Genomic DNA, 6,000 nt, shown 5'->3' with positions numbered 1-6,000 from the left:
GGCGGGAAACGAAACTGCAGGCCACCTTTACTCCCGGGTGGGAAGCCCACCCTAAGTAAAGGTACCTTTACTCCCGGCTGGTAATACGCACCGGGAGTAAAGGGTTTTTACTCCCGGTTGGTGGCTGGCACCGGGAGTAATTCTCTCTGATATATAACCTCCAGCGCCTGGCGCAGATCGATCCGCTCGTCTTCTTCCTCGTCGAACACCGCCGCCCTCTTCTTCCTCGCGCCGCGTCCGTTCGCCTTCCGTGACACCGGCGCCGCCCTCTTCTTCCTCGTGCGGCCTCCACCGCGCGCGCCCGTGCCCCTCCACCGCGCCCTCCTCCACGCCCGAGGCCCTCCACCGCGCCCGTGGCCCCACCGCACCCGAGGCCCTCCACTGCCGAGCTCGAGGTGATATGTTCGTCGATCTCTTTGTACATTCGCCCGAGCCCTCCACTGCCGAGTTATAGATCACGTCGAAAACTACAACTTTGGTGTAAGCCATGTCAACGCTCGAGGTCGATTGAAAATTCCAAATTTTGAATCACAAAATCTAGGAACTGAAAATGAATATTTGGAACTCTAAATGATTTTAAATAAAAAACCTGATCAGCTGTGATTATTGGGCTGTGGCTGCAGCTGTTTCCAGTTCTGCCTACAGTAGAGCGAGGCCAAAGAGAGAAAGATGGAGTTGTCAAGCTCACATCTCAAAACCATATCTTAACGCAAGTTTTGAATATTTGGATATTATATGGATAAATTAGCAAGTTTAGAGTATCAAAAACTGCATTTTATGGTACTAAAATACATTTTAAGATCACTGGGACCTGAACTCATGACAAGTTTAATTAAGGACCACCAATGAAATTACTTTAGAAATTAATTAGATCGATGTAAATCCATGGCTTGTATAATAAACACGCTATATATTATTTGGAAACCATTGTCGTTGTCACTAAAGCTGAAAATGATCCAGCCCATCAACCGTCATATATTCATCACTATATAATATGCCATTATTCCAAGATGTAGTTTCAATAGAAGAATTTTTTCTATCTTCATAGATCAATGTTTGTTAACGAAATTTTATCCAAATATATTCATATAGGGTCTTTTTTTTGAAGGATTTGTTGTAGGATATATAATGGTCAAATAGGAATTCAATTTTGATACCCAGTTTGTAAACTAAGCGTTTTTTAGTTTATAAAAAATATCACATGTGATGATGTAAGCAGTTTTGGTTGGACTTGCATGCATGGCTACAGACAAATGAAGGAAAACTTCAACGTTTCTTCATTTGTGAACTTTGAATATACAGATATAATATATTAATGTTGCTAAAGTAATATAAGCATTACATATTTTTTCCGGGAAGACTATCTTCAAACTTTATATCATAGCATTAGAGATCGCCTGTAAAAGAAGAAAATAAATTCTTATCATTTCAAAAATAGTAATGGTTATATTAGCAATAAGACACATATACTTACATTTCATAATAACTTATACTTACATTATTAACATAGAATTTTCTCATATGATGAATGACTACATGGTTCACATGGTACATAGGATCACAACATCACGCACCGACACCGCCCCGGCCTGCCTCACGTCGTCGTCGTCATCAGCACGCTGGCCCGCCTCACGTCGTCGTCGTCAGCACACCGGCCACCGCGCCGACACGTATATATACGTCATTTGTATTCATATGCATGTATATATATGTCGCGGAGCACCGCCGCCCTCGTTCGTCCATGCGTTTCTATGTATACGGCGGAGCACCGCCGCCCTCGTTCACCCATGTGTACAGACATATATACGGCGGAGTGGAGCACCGCCACTCTTGTCACACCGCCCTTTCTCGTGGCCTAGTTGATCAACATTCGTATTATCGTTATCGTTAATGCTAAACAATCACACCAGGGCAAACCGCGCTGTTGATGTCACCGACGTGGTTCGCCCTAGTCACCGACGCAATTTGCCCTCGGCCATTTATGTATAGCCCTAATTCGCCCTAGTACCGACGTAGTTCGTCCTAGTGTGGCGAATTGCGTCCGTGACCGAGGGGCAAGATTTAATAATGCATATTGTTTGTAGATTTTACGCATGTAAGCAAAGATTTGACGTACTATATATTGGTTTTGTTTTTTGAAGCTAGATGGCCGACCCGAGAAACATGGATGAGGAGGAGTTGATGATGAATTTGATCAACACTGGCACTCAAGTTGCCGGCGATGATGGTGCTAAAAATAATGTGTAAGAGGATGCAGATGACGGGAGTCAGTACTTAGCTCTTGAACAAAATGAGCAACAACATATTGGCCAAGTATATATTTTTTATTATTAGCTATATATATTATCATATGTCTTATGTGTGCTCATGACATTAAAAATAATGTTTATGTTTTGTAGCCCTCTGGATCGACATCAACAACTACAACGAAGAGTAAAAATGTTCGAGGTCCCAAAAAGCCATTGGAGGGCCGCTTCATCATCTCGGAGTTCAATGTGGATACAGGAGAACCGGGGGGGGCCGAATAAAATGAAATTTGTGCACCACTGTGGTTACCTTGTACGGGACCAGCTCCCGATTAGTACCCATGAATGGAAGAAGAAGACCAATGCTCCTCATGTCAGTTTTGTCTCCGATCGTGACAAGGCGTTAATTTGGAATGATGTCTTGGTACATTTCACGCTCCAAACAGATGGTTATGATGATATAATAGATGGTGATGAATTGAAGGAGCGAGTTAGGGATTGGGCAATGAAGAAGATGGCCACCTAGTTTCAGACTTGGAAGAAACACCTATACACGACGTATGTCAAGAAGAACATAGCACCAGATTTTACTGTCCCAGGCCCGATCTCAAAGCAGAGACCCTATTGGGATGAGTTTGTACAGTACAAGACTTCGGAAGAGGGTGTGAGTCAGGTGATAAAGAACCAACGTAATGCCCAACAGAAGACATACCACCATACCTTGGGATCAGGTGGCTACCCGACTGCCATTAAGAAGTGGAACAAAATGGAAGCATACCTTCTTGCCAAGGGTATCAGACCAGAATCACTCGAGTGGGGAGAACGTGCAAAGAATTGGTTTTTCGCTCATGGGGAAACACTAGACCAGGAGACAGGGAAGTGCATTTATGGCGCAAGACTGCAAGAAGCAGCAGAAAGATTGTTTTATACTCAGAGAGCTACTGCTAGTGGTGCGTTCAGGCCCAACAGAGAGAAGGATGAGCTGACATATGCCATCGGGACTATTGAACATGGTGGCCGAACTAGAGGCAAAGGAAGTGTCTCGTGGGAGCATGGATTCCCTCAGGACAGACCTTCCTACAGAAGTCGTCAGAGAAAGAAGGAAGAAGAGGCACAGCGGCTCCAGAGGTTGGAGGAAGCGGTGCGTGAAGCACAGGAGCAGGAAAAAAACCTTGAAGCGAGAATGCAGGAGGAAATCAGAAGGCAAGTGCAAATAGCAGTGAGTGCAAGCAAGCAGGCATCAGAGCCAGGAATCAACATTAGCCAATCTGTTCAGTTGAAAAGCAGTTGCGCTTCCATGGAGATACCAAATCAAGGGGACACATGACTGCGCTTCCCTGTGGATGACGTCACTGAACCTTGTACAACATGTGAGCTACACATTCCGAAGGAGAATTCCACAATCAAGGTGGCTATCGGTCTTGTTAATCCTATCGACCGAACCAAGACACCAAGGATTCATGGGAATATAATCCAAGAAGGATATGCTACCATCTCGGTAGATAAAGCTGAAAAAGGTTTTAGTGATTTGCCTCTTGACATTCCTGGAGGTGATGGCGAGAAGACTCTAGGAGAAGCGGAGAAGACATTCATTCTATGGCGCAAGCGCTACATCATCATTCCAGGGATGTCGGCTCCACCTCCTCCTGAACTACCTCACCATAGGTACGTGCGGATGAAAACACTACATCATTAATTTGTATTGGGGCTTAAATAATTAACAATCTGCTCATAATAATATGTCATTCCTTTTTTTGTAGCAGATCCTCCCCCAACCTAAATCGAATTGTTCAATCGCCAGATCATCATAGTGCTCTGTACGATGACATTGTGTTGGAAGACGAGGCTGCATCCACACCATCTCCAAGGAGGTCTCCAATGCCGCAGCCGCCACCTCCAAGGAGGTCTCCAATGCCGCTGCCAACACCTCCAAGGAGGTCTCCAACGCCTCCCCCGCCCCCACCTACCAAGAAGCCTAGCAAGAGGCCAGCCCCTCAAACGAAGAACCAGTCCCCGCCTGCAAAGAAAGCCACCGTAAAACCAAGGGCTATTCCCAAAATAATATCTGAAGAGAAGGAAGAAGGAACTGATGCATATAAAAAAGACATGTCTAGATTCTATGACAAACTTAAAATGAATCAAGAAGCAAGGAGAAATCCGGAGAAACCGTACTTCTTCGTAGCTCTAGATATTCTAAGAAAAAAGGTGACTTCTTACCATCAACAATAGCGGGAATCTCGTAAGCCGTCCAAATCAACATTATCAGACTATGACCGCACTCTCACCAAGCCAATTGAGGTGGCACAGAAAAAGAAGCGAGCAGGGAAAGGAGTTGCCCAACTCGGACAACAAGCGCACCAATCAATCCCCCCGCTAGTTGTTGGTAATAAATATGGTTCGAATTTAGGATTAATGCATTAGGCAAACATACCTCCGGATGTCGATTTGGATCACCTTGGTGAATTTCTTGATGAGACTGGTCTCGACCTTTACCAGATGTTTGGTGATGGAAACATTGAGAGTGCGGCGGAGGTTGATATTTGGAAGAAAAAATTTGTACGAGGCCAGAGTCTATACAACCCTCAAGCCTTATCTGATCTGGGGACGCAAATGTACCTGCTAAACAAGTGGTACATGCAGGCGTCTACCAGTGGAGACTTCTGCGTTGGTGTCAGAATTAGAGACGAACATTGGTTCCGTGGCGATGATGTTATGTATGTTGACTTTGCAGAATTTCATCAACTATGCCACCTGACCTCTCTGGATAAAGTTATCATTAGCTGCTATTACCTGTAAGTAATAATTCTTTTGATCTATTATTAAACTCATCATATGTGTGTATATGCATATAAATTATCCTAACAAGTACTATATATATGCAGATTTACAATGACAGAGCTCAGAAAGGAAGGCTGCAATAAAATTGGTTTTGTTGATCCCCATATAGTATTCAAAGACCCAATTACTCCAAAGACTAATTGGAAGTCTGAGTCAGAGAGTAACCTCATGAACTTCTTAGTGAACCAACGCCACAAGAAGGATATACTCTTTCCCTATAACTTCAAGTGAGTGTTAATCATGTCGATCATATCCTTAATGGCTCATATGTTGATTCTAGTTAATTAATGAGTGTTATGCGTTATATCCTATAAACACATGCAGCAATCACTGGATATTGATGGACATCGATCTGGTGAAAAGTCACTTGATAATCTATGACTCGATGAGAAAACCACAACAAGACTACCAAGATATGATAGATATTATCCAGAGGTAATTTCGGGATCTCTAGCAACTATATATACACACAAACATGATGATTAACTATATCTGATGACGTGGCAAATTTTTTATTGGGCAGTGTTTGGAAAACCTTTATTGAGAAGCAACACATGGAAAAATACAAAGCGCCACTGAATGTAATCCCTTTGAAAGTAAGTCCCCTGAATCGCATCATCTTTATTAATTAAACATATAGCTTTCACCGGATCACCAGATTGGATGACAAATCTTTTTCTCGTAAAGTGGTGTCTGAGGCAGGAACAGGGGAACAACTACTGTGGTTACTATGTTTGCAAGTTTATCAAGGTGCTCTCCCAAAGAACTCCTACAGAGAGACTCAAAGTATGTTAAAAATACACTATATATTCATTTAATTATTATTATTGATTGTGTTACTATGTCTTTATATATATATATATGTACATATATTAATTTATTTTCCTTTAATTCAAACCTGTAGACTCGATGGTTG

This window comes from Miscanthus floridulus, chromosome 7 (genome assembly GCF_019320115.1).
Source record: "Miscanthus floridulus cultivar M001 chromosome 7, ASM1932011v1, whole genome shotgun sequence".
Classification (NCBI taxonomy): Eukaryota; Viridiplantae; Streptophyta; class Magnoliopsida; order Poales; family Poaceae; genus Miscanthus; species Miscanthus floridulus.
This window is presented reverse-complemented; position numbering follows the sequence as displayed.